Raw genomic sequence first — 15293 nt, 5'->3', positions numbered from 1 at the left:
AAGCCGCCATTATGGGCCAGCTGGCCTGAAGAGGAAACAGGACGTTTTAGTCCTCCTGCTTTTTTCTTAATTTTTTTTTTTATGAGAAATCTCACTATAAATAGGCTTCAGTCCTGGTGCTTTCCATTGCTATGAAAAAAACGGTCCAGTAATAGAAAATTTAACATCAGTAAACGAAAAAAGTATCCATTTATGTCTCAAACACTTGCTGCAAAAAGTTCACAGTCAGGACTTTTTTTAAAAGCGAGTTTTATCTGCATTTGTGATTCTCTGAAAAACTGTCTTTGATGTCTATCAAAGTGCAGCTTCAGTTGAGATCTGTTGGATAATAGTAGTGACACTTAAGAGTATATTTTACGCTTATATGACTAGAAAAAAAAGTACAGTGTTATACTCCGCATTAGTGGCTTTAATTCAGTGTGAAGCGTGCTGACAAGGTTCAGCTTCCAATTAAGCTTTACAAGGAGATACTTGATGTAAGCTGCTTTGAACATTGATGCCTGATGTGCTCGGTCAAATAAAATGAGATTTATGTACACTGCTGTGGTAAGGGTTTATTAGGAATAGGGCTATCCACTGCAAACACCCAGACGGTGGCACTTGCATAAAACAAAATGAGAGGAAAGGGAGGTTCATGAGCATGGTAATAACAGGAGTGCGTTTAAGATTTAGTTGTTTAAAGAAGTCCTTCACTGCTGGACAGATGGCCTTTTAATAAACCAGGACGTATATGCAGTAAACAGACGCAAATACTTTTGAAATAGGTGCTACATGACTAGAGAAAAAAGACACTTTTTGCTCAAGAATATCAAACTTACAACTACCAGAATACGTCGCGCTGCCCCAGAACAATAAACGCTACCCACTAATGGGTGATGTAATGCGAACTTGTACATGTCAAACAGTGGTGGCCAGCTGGCAAGAAACAATCTTGTTAAACGGTAAATTAAAATTTCTGAAAACATATAAAGCAAGAAATATACAATTTTGGCTGTGCAGGAAACAGTATGGTGTCCACTTCCTGCTCTGGAACCTTCTCTGATACCGCTAAACAGGGCACTAATTTGTGTCTCTATCAACAGTTTAGGCCAAAAATAGGCAGTGTAATGATACAGTCTAGATTTATATTTGATCAGCACTACCTAGTTTTACCATTTGATTGGATTTTACAATTTTTGTCCAAGTTTGAGAGACAGAGAGATAGAGAGAGCCGGGTCTGTCTCTTGATGTGCTTCTACACTTTTTTGTGTTCATTATGGCTGCATGGGTGGCTGGCAGTATGAAAATGCGTAGGTACAGAGCAATGTCCCTGGAGAGCTGGCGAAACTCAGTCGGATGGCGTGTTTTGCATCAATTTGCATTATCTGGTGAAGTTTTGCAAAGGGATATCTAGGCACTGGTTAGAAGGAGGGAAGTTTACCACAATTCATCAGCACATACTACCCACATTGTATTGATTCAAAGCTGGTCAAAAATTGGCGAGGTTTCCCTTTAATTTTTAGTGGAGGTTAAAGGACAGCTTTTGCTTTTTACATAGTCTAAAAGCCAAAAAAAAGGGACATGTACGGCATGATTACAAAATCAAAATGATTGAAGGGTGAAAAAACATAAGATATTTCATATTTCAAACATAAGATCATGGTTTGCTAAAGGATAAGTTCAATGACACAACTCCTTGTCTTGCCAGGTTCAATGTGGAGGTGAAATGATGCAGGGAGTGTTTTAATGCCATTTGCTATATCGGGCCCTTTCATAACAAACAAGCATCATTTGATTGTGATTGCATAATTAAATATTACAGCTGGCCAGGTGCAGATCTCAAAAGACTGTCAACACTTCTTTTTTCAAGCGATCACTGGCTTTGTTTTTCTCCAAGGGGCTGTGAACTCAGCAGTCCAACACAGACCTTCTGGCTTTGATGAAATGAGATATTTGCAGCATGACCGCGCAGCTGAAAGACTCACATGAACTGGACCATGATTTCTGTGAAACAATTTGAGGGTCTTGTTGAGTGAAGCTTCTAGGAATTTGGTCTGTTGTGGAGGGAAAGGTTGGCCTCATATTCAACAAAAATATAGAGCAGTTACATAAATTACTTGTCATTATTAAAAGTTGAGTGCAGGGTAGTGAGTAAATATATTTATGGTGAAATGTGCATTAATGAAGTAAAGATCAGATGTGAAACACACAATTCCTTTTAGAAATCATTAATGAATCACGGTCTTGGAAGCAGCATGAGGAAATGTGTTTTAGTAACTAACTTAGAGAAAATAAAAGCAGGGGAACTTAAGCAATACATGTTGAATATTTAAACATTGCTTAATGCCTTTTCCAAAGCAATCGTGGTAAGAAAACACGTAGTTTAGAAAAATTAGCGGGTCAGAAGAGGACAGGATATACGCAGACAGGCTGATTCCTCACTGGACTGACTCATATGTTTAATATATGGAGATTTGGTGGACATGGAAACTTGCATTTAACAGACCATCTCTCTGTCTCTGAAGAGGAGCTATTATGCTGATTTTTAGATTCATACTTTTTTTCATAATTTGTGTCTGCTAAAACATGTTTACATGCTTTATTAGCCAAAAACACTGTCTGTGCTGGAACTCCTGTGTTCACCCTCTGTATGAAACGCTCCGTTTAGCACCTGTCTCTGTAAACTCCCCTCTCAAAAAAGCCCAGTCTGATTAGTCAGCATTTCTTGATCTTCTGCATCTGGGCTCTCGGCATCTCTGTGCCATCATTGCAGCCAGGGATTTACTGGACTGGGCTCTTTCTACTGTGTAAATCACCAATAAAAGCTTCTAGACCAAAATCTTCATGACCGAACATGTTCCAGCAGAATTCTGATCTAAAATTTGGGCCAATTTTGCAATTTGCATGTTTCCTGGCAGAAATCTGGTCAGAAATTAGGGAGAAATAAACAACAACAGAGAACAGCAGCACTTTCTACTGTGATCTGCAGCCAAGTTTACAGGTTCTCTTTATATTTGTAAACTTAACTATTTGAAACTCTGGCCATGTTTTATATAAACATCCAAAATTATAGCACTGCACATAAGACAGAAAATAGGAAAAGCATAATAGATCCCTTTAAAATCTCTCTTTTTAAAATATTTTTTCTCAGAATTTTTATGCAGTCCTTAGGCCTAAATGCCATTTAGGCAATCATCATAGTGGCATAACGGTTTCTCAGCTTGCAGCTGGTTTGCTGCTGAGTTTTCTGTGGATGTCTTCCTGTTTCCTTTTTATTTTTTTACTGCCTTTAATGGACAGGGCATTTTGAGAGTGAAAAGAGGAGAGAGAGACGGCAATGTGCAGCAGAAGGCTGAGGCCAGAATCAAACCCGCGACCACTGCGGCGAGGATATAACCTCTGTATATGGGACGTTGCTCTAGCCACTGTCTTCCTGTTTCTTGAACAAACAAAACCTTGTTTCACTGTGTATTTACCACAATAACATCCATCAGAGTCAATTTTCACAAACACCAGCATGGATTAAGTGTGAGATAGACCCAATTAATGGGTCCCTGAGGACAATATTATCAAGGCTTCTAGTGGGTGTGTGACTATAACTGATGATTCTTTATCACAGTCTGAGGAAATGTCTTAAGCAAAGAGCTGAGATATCTCACAAAACCATTAAATGAGCTGAACTGGTTATTAGATTTCTGAAGGTTGACTCACAAAGTACACAGTAACTGTAAACAGGGATGGATCACTATTCCCATCATCTGCACACACACACACACACACACACACACACACACACACACACACACACACACACACACACACATTTCCTGCCTCATAAAATCTCAAAAAATGTTACATTAGTTTGTCTTTGTACTAAATTAGTTCTGTCACCATTACAAAATGTTCCAGTAGCGGTCATGAACTCTTAACTCATCCACTCAAGTTAACCCTTAATTTGGTTGTCATGCATGTCCATGTGGGAAGTGCAACGACAGAAAGACTGGAATTGTTGTAATAAATGCAACAATTGCTAAGAACAGGAAAAAATATTGCAACATTCCGCATTTGCAGTATACCCCACCACAAAGACGCTAACATGTACAGTACACTCTTGCAAAATGCCTCTAACTAGAAATATACTTGCTCAATTTACGTAGCAAAGGAAGTGCTGAAATAGCTCTGTGTATTAAGTATGAAATAGTGAGCGTTGCACAGGTGCAAACGTTAAAAGATGTTGATGATGTATCTTACTGGCCATCAGTGAATGGATCACTAAGAAGCACAGCTGCAGTTGTGAACTCTTAGCTCACAGAGTTTACTGAGAAGTTCATTATCAACGATGCGCATACACATGTTGCATGTGGTTGTGAGGTTTGCATTGTATTTTTAGTACTTTTTAACACCATGCTTAGAGGGGGGAAGTGGCCCATTTTACTGTTGATGTGATGAAAAACAGTTAAAACATCCCATTATAGTCATTCAGTGTTGGTGTGCCTGTAGTTAACTGGAAGATGACAATTGTTTTACAATGACCTTCAATGCATCACTTCCATTCTGGTGAAATGGAGTAATTTTGGCAATGTAGATGGTGTAATGCCTGTAATTCATATTTTCTTTTTAGATAATAGTCATGAGTTTCTGAAATCTCTTCCAAAGAACTGGGCGTCTTTATGTGACAGTATCTCAGTATCTCACTGTGATCTGATTTCATCACAGCATGATTCATGTGTGTTGTTAAATGAACTGTTTCACAGTGGTGGAAAAAGTAGTTTGAAATGTGACTTAGGTAATAGTAGCAGTGCCACAGTGTCGAAATACTTGGTTATTCCTCATGAAGAATGGCCCATTTTGGCAAAACGTGTATTATGGGATTACAATTAGTAATGTATTAATGTTTCAGCTGGGGGACATGGGACTAATTTCAACTTATTATACTGCGTAACTTTATTCAGAGGTGGCACTTCGTCATTGTTTTGCAAGTCACAATGAAGTCTCAAAACTTTGCACTTAAGTTCCAAGTAAAGGCTGACCAATTCCAAGTCCCAAGTCCTAAATACTGAATTTTGAGTTTTAACAAGTCATAATAAAGACTTCATCCTATGTAGTAATATAATAAGTTTACAAAAATAATGAATTATTTTTAAAATCCTGATGCTGTCCTTCAGCATTTCAAGTGCACGGGACTGGACATGCACCTTGCATGTGGACTTGCCCGCTAGAGTAATATAACAATGCCACCGGTTCTGTCCTACCGGGTTATCACCTGACACATCTGTGCACATGCATGTGGACGCAGAAGGTGGCATTTGGCGTCACACTCATACGCTGAAAGCACTGACAGAGTCAAAGTATTTGACGAATTCGGAATAAGAACATGTTGAACTGGCTCCCATGGGAATGCAAGAGGTGTTATTGCATCGCAGTACTCCTCAAAAGTTGATCATCCAGAAGTTTTGAATCCAAAATTCTTCTGTGAAATCGTAGGTTATCACCTCCCAGAAAAAACCTCATATCTGGCCACTCCCAAGTATAAAGGGCTTGCCTTTCCATTATCGCTCGCTTGCATAACATGCCTACATCTCCTTTGATTGGAAATACTGATGGCCAGTGCAGTGGCTGCAATAGAAATAAACTTGCTAATATTTTGATCACCCTATTGCAATGCTTCTTGGAATGTTATTGCGAGAGGCGAAGTCATATAACATCACTAAATGGAAATGCAGTCATCTCCAAATTGTGTTTTATTGACATTTTAAAAACATTGTTTAAGTTTTGCGCAAATCTGTAGTGGAAACCTGCCCTCTGTCTCTCATCTTTAATTTAATTTACTTTATATAGACTTTCTGGTTTGTATTAATAATCCAAATCTACAAAGAAACTAAAGCTTTGTATTTGAAGAAATTAAAAAGTGCAATATTTGCTTAGCATAACATAGAATTACTTAAGTACAAGTACCTCAAAACAATACATAAGTACAGTATTTGAATATTTTACTCACCACCACTGCTGGTCTATAAGTTAGAGTCTATGATTAAAGCTTTTTAAATGAGTTTATTGGAGAAATGTAGGGAAAGTAAAATTGAATTCTCATTTATACTCACTATTTCCATGGTAAATTATTGAGCAAAGAACATGATACAAGTCATAAAAAAGTACACAAGCTACAGATATTATATATGAAAACAGAAAATAAACATTTCTTTACTACATGAGGAGACAGTCACTATCAGAACAGCTTGTCTGACAGACTTCTCATGAATGAGAAAATGACTACCATAGATAGAAGAATGGGAGGAGAAGTCAGAGGAGAAGGAGGAGGGGAGTTGTTCTCTTAGTAACAATTCAAGGAATTGATTGTGGCCTCTGAGAAGTGTGACTCATCCTGTGGCGTGTCAGGAAACCCTTCAGATGTTGTTCACAACCTGTGCGCCTTAAGCAAATGCGACCACATCTTATGCAAAACGATCCTCTCAACCTTTCTCTCTCTTGTTCTCTTCTTTAAAATAATCCTCAAAACTAACGCAATCCTTGCGTGGGCACATCAGGCTCCCACTCTCTGCCCCCGCACAACCTGCTCTGTATCTCCCCGCTGCAGTTTTGCTTTACTCTAAAACTCCCGCTGAGTATTGACACGTGTGATTGGAAGTGGCAGCACAGAATCAAAACTTCACATACCAAACTGCTCACGTCAGACAAGACATTCAAAAACAATGATCTCCACTTCCCATAATAGGGACACACACTGAAGTCAGCCTTAGTTACTGGTTGTGCATTATTTACAACCGATAAGTAAACGGACAGACTTATAAAAGCAATTTAAAGGATGAATTGCTCAACCAAAAAATATGTTTGGAAAGAACAAATGAGTCAGGGATTAGGGCATGTTTCTCCAGCCAACATCTGATTCACTCATTTGGAATTTTTATGTGTGTAAGACCACTGTCATCAGATGCATTGACCAAGTTTCACTGGACTTTCATGTCATTTATTCAAAATGAAACAATTTTAAACGTGGCTTTTTCGAATAAAAATGGCAACCACGAAAGAGAAACCTCCCTCAGGTTTCTCTCTCTTTCATGTTGAGCAAGAGAGCAGAAACCCCTCCGCTCTCCCCCTCCTCTTACCCGCAGCAGTGATAGGAAGTGACACAGCTGGGACCCCTGTGTTTCTACTGCAGTGATGATAACAGATGATTAGTTTCCTCTAAACTCTTGTGCCCTCGCTACAAATGTACGAGGGTCGTGTTTAGTCAGAAAAAAGGTGAAATGCAGCATCCAGTCAGACTGAATGATTCCATCTCTTTGGTGTGTGGTGGGCAAAGTGGATATGAGTCCTCACAGTTCCTGTAAGATTCACAGATTTCATTGTGATGCTGTTTAAAGGTCTGACGTACACAGGAACTCTCAGGAGCCCCCTCAAAGAGAGCTTGACTAATTTTTGACTTAAACACAGAATCTTTCCATTATTGACTTAATTACTAAATAAAGAGCAACACACAGTGACACATAATGATCACAGTCATCCCCCTCATGGAAACATCTTTAATTTGCTTCACGATATCATCATTTTTCCATCTTTTTATGCTTTCATTGCTATGATAACTGAAAGTTTTCCGCCTGTCCATCTGTCCCATTCTCATGGGCGTGATATATCGAAAACACCCTCAGGGAATTTCGTCAGATTTGGCACTAAAATCCACTTGGACTCAAGGATGAGGTGATAAGATTTTGTTGATTACAGATCAAATTTTAAGGTCATTGTGACTTCATCTTGTGAATGGCATTTCTCAAGAATGCCTTGAGGGTTTTTTTTTTTTCAAATTTGGCACTAACATTTACCCAATTTGATGGTCAAAGGTCAAAGTTATCGTGACTTTCATCTGATCTCGATAAAGTGATATCTATAGAACATCTTGAGGAAATTCAGCACAAACGTCCACCTGGACTAAACAATGAACTGATTAGAATTTGATGTTCAAAGGTCACTGTGAACTTGCATCCATCTCCCTCTTGCAAACATGAGGGAGGCCTTGAGGGAATTTCCTCAAATTCGGCACAACTTGAATTCAAGAATGAACTATTCAGAATTTGGTGGTCAGCGGTCAACATCGAGGTGAGCTAAAAAAAATTTCAAGAATTAATGCATTAAATCATTATTACAAATATTACAAGACAATTTTCTGGCCATTATTCTAATGGGGGGGGGGGGTATATAGCATCTATGTTTCATAGACATGGATGCAAATTGTGACTGCAACTTATTCGAAGAGGCATACAACTGCAAGGTGGAAAATTTAGTTTTTTGTGTTTGCTTTTTACTGATAATTTCTAATTTTGTCATGCATAAACAATGGAGTTTAGTTTTAGGACAGCATGTAAACCAAAGATAGAATGGCTGTTTTATTTCTTTTATTTAAAGAGAGAGGTGTACTCACTTCACCATGTCTGGCATATAAGTGGAACATAAGTATTGTGCTCCTTCATCCTGTGTGTACGTGTGTGCGTGTGTGTGTGTGTGCGTGTGTCATGGGGAAGGCAGAGAACAGAGAAAAAGACCCAAAGCAGAGAGAGAGTGACAGACACAGTGTGATAAACTCACAGGGTAGATTGTGTGAATTGAGAGTGAAACACTCGAGACCTTGGACATCAAAGATGTAAACCTCATATCTTTATGCAAAATCTGACTCAGGTGAGTCTCCCTGCTTCCAGGAAAAGTCTGTTGCAAAACTAAGTGTTTTTCTCAACACACTGAAACAACCAGAATGCATGAGCTTCCCATAAACAACAAGCTTGCAACATTACAAAACCACTTGGCTCACATGAAAAAAAACAACAAAAAAAGACTGAGATGAAATGTTGTGACATGCAAAAACACAGTCTAATAAAACTTTTGGATTTGAATACCACAAAATGACTTTAAGATACTGCTTCCTCCCTGATCTGGAGGCTTCCTGGAAATCATACGTAGCCTTATTTGGAAGCCAAATAACACAGGCATCATTCAAATATCCATTTATGCCAGTAATTCAGATATATCACAGGGAAATGCCTCATTACACTCCACTGCACATCACATTCAGGCTCCCGTAAACAGAATTTCCTGTCACACATTAGTTTTTCTTACCAAATTTTTACATAGTCATGACTTATTTTCTTTATGCACAGTTGATGCCCAAGAATAGCACATTATCTATTATTTATTTTCTAAGACACCCATACTATAATATGAATAGGTAGATTGAAAAGAAAAATCCTATAATGTGCTGTCATATCTTGTATTGACTCCTTATCACTTTTATAAATCCACATAATGGTCACTTTTCTTGTTCAGTGGTTTGAGGATAGATAGAGCAGCTTGTTAAATGGAGTGTTTAAATGGGGAGAACAACATGTAAATGTTTAACACCTGGGACACAAGGGTCATCGAGCTGTCATTTTGTCTTTGCATAAACACTAAAAAATAAAATCCACATCTTTAAAGCTGTTTGCAGATGTGCAAAACAACTGCAGAACAATGTGTGCCTGTGCTTGTGAAGCATGTCTTTCAAGTTCTACATCTTGAGGCGTCTTGACTTGCGTTAATTGTACAGTGCTGGTGTTGCATTTGTATTTTAGAGACATTTAAAAACTAAAGCAGTTTCTTTTATTTCCCCATGTGGGAGTAACTAAGTTAATATTTATCTTTTATAACAGATAAGCTTTGTTCCCAGAGCTTTAGACTCAGTAAATCATTTGTTTTTGCTCATACACACACAAAAAATCCACATTTTGTGTACTCCCATATGGCATGACAATTTCCAAAAATCACGAGACTTGCCAAATGGCTTGTGAAATTATGGAAACGAGGGAATGCAGGATGACACATACGACAACCAAACTGCAGAAGTGTCTTGCACTCAAAAGTGGCTCCTGTTTCCACATCATACACATACTGAAAACTGAAACAGTTGTTTAAGGTACATGTGGGAAAGGGTCTTTACTAAGTCATTAGATTTTCCATTAGCAATGAGTATGAGGTCAGACACAAGCAGGACTGGATATACAAAAGCAGCTGCAGCACATTATGAGGCGGCTATCATGAGCAATTTCTCTTTTAATAAATGGCTTGCTGCTAATTTGTTGCAAACAAATATCAATTTGTCATTCCATGTAAATGCATTTGGCTTCAGATGAATTTTGTTGGATGAATAAAAGACAGCTGGCAGTTCACTAGCTGCACTCTAAGCCCATATAAGTGACCGAAAAGTTGAAGCATGCAAACACTGCATGTGTGCACACGGTGTAGTTTCTGTGGAAGTGAATTGGTCACACTGGCTTACTTCAGTTTTCTTTGTTATCAAGACAGAGTTTCTTATTACCAAGAAGTTACCGCTGTTATCAGTTCACATGAAGTTCATTTGCTTGACAAAACATTACTTCATGACACTAGTGAATGATAACACTATGGGATAACCATGAATTTCATGATAAGGGAGTACATTAACAGCTTCCCGAGGAAAGCAGTGTCTGCTTTCACAACTGAATTTCTCTCAGTGGAAGCTGGGAAAGTTTTGCATTGTGTAGCATACAGTTCCATATGCAGAAACTTGTGATTGTGTGTTTCTTTTTTTCCATGTGAGCCACAAAAGGTCAGTGTGTTGAGGTGTGCAATATTTTTGGAGTAAATCCCTGAAGCTGGAAACGAATGCCACACAAGAACACCTACCAGGTCAGGACAGCAAGGGATATTCATTAAAACCAACTTGCTAAAGAGACACAAAAACAGAGTAGAAGGGGAAAAAGAGAAAGTGTAAGGCAGACAAGTTGAAGCAAACAAAGCAGAAAAACTGGCTAAACACGAGCACAAGAGCAATTCCTGTAAGTCAAACCCTCTGGGGATCTTTGCAATGCAGCGTATGGATCTGTTATTCCACTCTTTACAGGAAAGCTCGACCACACTGCTACTATGGCAACCAGGTGACATGGCATGCAGTGCCCTTACTCACTGAACAAATAGGCAGATTTGTCAGGCAGCCTGACAGAGTATGGAGAACACAGTGTCTGACCCTGACCAGAGCAGATTGGCAGTGACGCTGGTCAAAGCCTCGCGTTTACCCAACCGCCTTCTATTGACACATTTAAGCATTTCCATTCAAATAAGCACAGATCCAATAATGCACACACGCAAAGCAACCTGCACACAAGCCGACACACATACAACTAGCAGTTGGGAGTAGAGGTTTGGCACCGTGGAGTGAAAACTTCTAGCTTTTATAAATCAAGCTCAGCGCTCTTTTTCAATGATCTGTACTGCAGTTAAAGCCTCCAGAAAGAAACAGTCAGACATGCGGTTCAGTCGACAGTAAATCAATTGTACAATTATCAGATCAGTCAGGGTTTAGGTTCTAGGCCCAAAGGTGCAGTTCTGACAGAACTTTGCAAATTGGTTTTTACTTTTTTTTCCATGGCTGTTGTGGAAAATACATTATGCTGCCATTTTCCAAAGCATACCATGTACAGTATGTTACTGTAGACCTATTTAAATGTTTTTTTTTTCTTCATGGTGAACATTCTCTGGACTTTCATTTGTTTATTATCTAAACACATTTAGTAGTATGACAACAAACTCTAAAGTTTAGCATTTTCCCCAACAGCACCTGAACACACCGACCTTGAAATTAACAAATTATTATTAACAAATTACAAATTATTAATTATTTTTTCTACTGCATTAAAATAATAATGAAGAGTAATGGCCACTGTGTCAGGGATATCTTTTTCAAGCATGTTTTAAATCTGCAATCTGATTTTACACCGTATTACACTGAATTCATAAAGAAAACTTTCTTATCTCGCGTGCCTCCATGTTACATGAAGAATCCAGAACCCTAGAAAACGTTTACCAAAAGCAAAACTATATCGAAAAATATCAGATTACAAACTTCAACACAAGACTTGAAGTATAATAGGTAATAGTACATTTTATTTATAAAGCACTGCTCAAGGTACTCAAAGACACTTTAAAAATGTAAAAAAAAAAAAAAAAAAATCACAAAATAGAATAAAATAGGATATCCAACTCTCATTTATTCATTTGTATGCACAGTACTACCCACTTCTACATTGACGATTTCGCACAAGGACAAGTAGCAGGCCTGGGCATCGCGTGCGTGTGACCTCGGCTCAATGGTATGCACAAGCACATGTGCTTGCCCAGGCACGCTACTCCTGTGCCGAAGTGTTTTAATACTGAGGTTTTAGATTTTTATCCTTTTACTGAGGAAAATACATGTTTAAGAGGTAATGAACATGACTGTATAAATGAGACTTTGATTTTAGTTATGAGTTGTGTTGGTTTGTAAATGAATGTCACGCTATAGTATTGCTGTTGTTAAACGCAGCCGCCTTTTACTCCATAGAGAATTTTATCCGTTTTTGTATTCTTCATTCATTGTGGAGTCATGTGACAAAAACAGTTTTCTTCGCATATTCAACGCAACACATAAAGCAGGCTGTTCTCACAAACTGCTTGTACATTTTCCTTAAAAAACAAACCCAGAAGTTGTACACCCCACATATTTTGAAAGGCCGCTGCGCTGACGGGAGTAAAAAGTGAGGCAGGTTGGGGTGGTGTATGGGTCACAAAAATCCAGACTTAGCCCCCGGTCTTTTCCCTGTGGACACGTGTTTGAGATTATGTAAACTTTGAGTGAACTTGAAGTCTTTTTAAGGTATACCCTCATGATGTTTCTTTTCCTAAACCTAACCACAGTGACTTTATTTGCCCAAACCTAAAGGCATCCAACCATGTTTCTTTTCTAAACCCTATACATAGTAACTTTTGCTGCCTAACCTAACCTTAGTAACCATGGTGTAGTAATTATGTAACTGTACATTAAAGATGTAATGTCATTTGTGAGACGCTAATTTGTATAATATCATACAAACTGTTGTGCTTGCATTTTCGTAGGATATCATATGACCCGTTCTATGATATTATGTTGCGTGGTGTTTAATATATATACAATAGATAATGATCATTTATTTGGTGAAGGAAAAAAGCAGATGTAGTAAAAAGAACTAAAATCATTTCCGTGATTTTTCTAAAAATGTTAAGAACTACTCTATTAAGCAGGGTCAGATCAAATGAAAGATCTATTAAGATAGATACTCTTTTTAAGCAAATTTGTTGAATCATTATGTGCTGTGACTGGTAAAGAGAGAGCTGCTGTTTAACAGTGAATGGACCAGACTTCATTTGTCCTGCCTGGTGTCTGCTGTGTGAAACCCAAGCTCCTCTGCTCTGAGGTAATGCTATAGTGTTTGCAGACGGCTGCAAGAGTGGATCAGGTGACGGCAGGGTGAGACACTTCCATTTTTAATCACCTGACTGACACACACATCCTCACTCTCTCCTTGTCTCTTTCATGTTGACACAGGCCTTTTAAATTTTTTATTTATTCTTTTTTTTTAACTGCTCTTAGAGCTGAAAATAGAGATAAAGTCCCATCAAAGAAGGTCCCAGGCCTGTAGATGAAAGTACCTTACTTTGTCAGGATGGCAGTTCAATCCTGAAGAAGAATGGTGTTCCAAAAAAATTTGTCAGACATTAAAAGTCTCAAGAAGTGTTTTGTGCTGCCGCAGTCTACTAAGCGAAGTTCAACAAGGACAAACTGAGAAGTGCTAATGCAGAATAGATGGATGAGAGATGTAGAAACAGCGACCTCTTCAGAGAGACTTCATGTGGAGGTGTGGATTTGTAGTACTGAAGTAAGGTTCTGCACATAGGAAGTATATTTGGTACAGTTTTGCTACAAATGACTGCATAGATGCATAAAAGCAATGCTTGCTGAGCACTTTTGTGGCACAAAAACAATCAAGTGTTAAAACCGGTGTTTGATTTTGTTCCCACGAGCCTGTAAAAGGTCAAACTCCACTGCAATGTAAATATTAAAGGTTGAGCAGGTTCCTCTGCATAGCAGGTAATCCCCTCGAGGCACAGACAGACAGTCAACACTTAATAGAGAGGGCTGTGAAATTCTTTCAGGACACACTCACATGAGTACCCCACATGACACGGAAAAGTAGTATTCAGCCAGTGACTGTAAAGGTAAAGGGCAGTAATCAAAGTCTGTCTGCAGCACTTTGAATGGAGATCAAAGGGCAAACATTTTCCACATTTTGTGGGATGAACGTAAGAGGGAAATTGTGTGATCAGTTTATAACTGTATTCAAGAAAATGATTTGGACTGTCAGTGATGAGGCGGCACTTTTAAGGTTAGGAGGATTATGGTAAGCATTAGCCTCTTTTTGGAGCATTTTCCTCATGAAATGCAGTTCCCAAAATCCCCTCAGCATCACCAAACAGTAATCCAGATGTCACATGAATTTGAGCATGGGCAGTCTGTTTTCACAAACATCCGGGGGGCATTAAATAGTGTAGTGGGGATTTTGTATTTCAGAGCAACGGGGGAAAAATATCCTGATCATTCACTTACAGTTCACCCCAAAATCAAAAATACAAATTTTTCCCTTTTCCGGTAGTGCTGTTCGTCAATCTAGATTGTTTTGGTGTGAGTTTCCTGTTGAAGATATCGGTCATATAGACATCTTCCTTCTCGGAAATATAACGGCACTAGATGTCACTTGGCTTGAAATATTTTTAAAAAACTCAATAGCATGTCTTTTTCCAGAAATCATAACCTGGTTATTCAAGATGATCCACAGACCTTGTGAGCAGTTTCCTGTAAGACTGATTTTCATACCAACTACACCACCCAATCACCCCGCAGAAGGAAGCATTCATCTACTCATGGATGAAAGGCTCCTTCTCATAACAGTGTGAGATGTAAACATTAAAGGTGTTGTCCTTGGTTGAGCTGTAACATTAGCTAGCTCAGTGGTGCTTACTGTGCTAGCACGCAAGCTTGCTTCTGCGCAGTGATTCAGTTGGTGGGTGTAGTTCGATGGAAAGAAAAGTTCCTACATGAAACTGTTCAATACAAGGTCTGTGGATTATTTTGAGAGATTGAGTCATTATTTCTTGAGACATGGCTGTTAAAGTTTTTTAATGTGTTTTTTTGGCACTTTGAACACCACCGATTGCTAACTTATTCCATTATATTGGAGAGACAGCTCTACAGCTGATATCTCCATTTGTTAACTCACACAGAATATAGTAATATATATATAGTATAGAGAGACAAATTTGAACTACTTTATAAATTGCTGAATAACAGATTAGGTGTTTTGTGTGTAAAATCTAAATCTGAAAGTAACTACAGTTGCATAGTATAACAGAAGGTATAGTTTAATACTGTAAAAGTTGGGAAGTAG

This window comes from Plectropomus leopardus, chromosome 17, assembly GCF_008729295.1.
Source record: "Plectropomus leopardus isolate mb chromosome 17, YSFRI_Pleo_2.0, whole genome shotgun sequence".
In the NCBI taxonomy this organism is placed as follows: Eukaryota; Metazoa; Chordata; class Actinopteri; order Perciformes; family Serranidae; genus Plectropomus; species Plectropomus leopardus.
Note: the sequence above shows the minus strand (reverse complement) of the source record.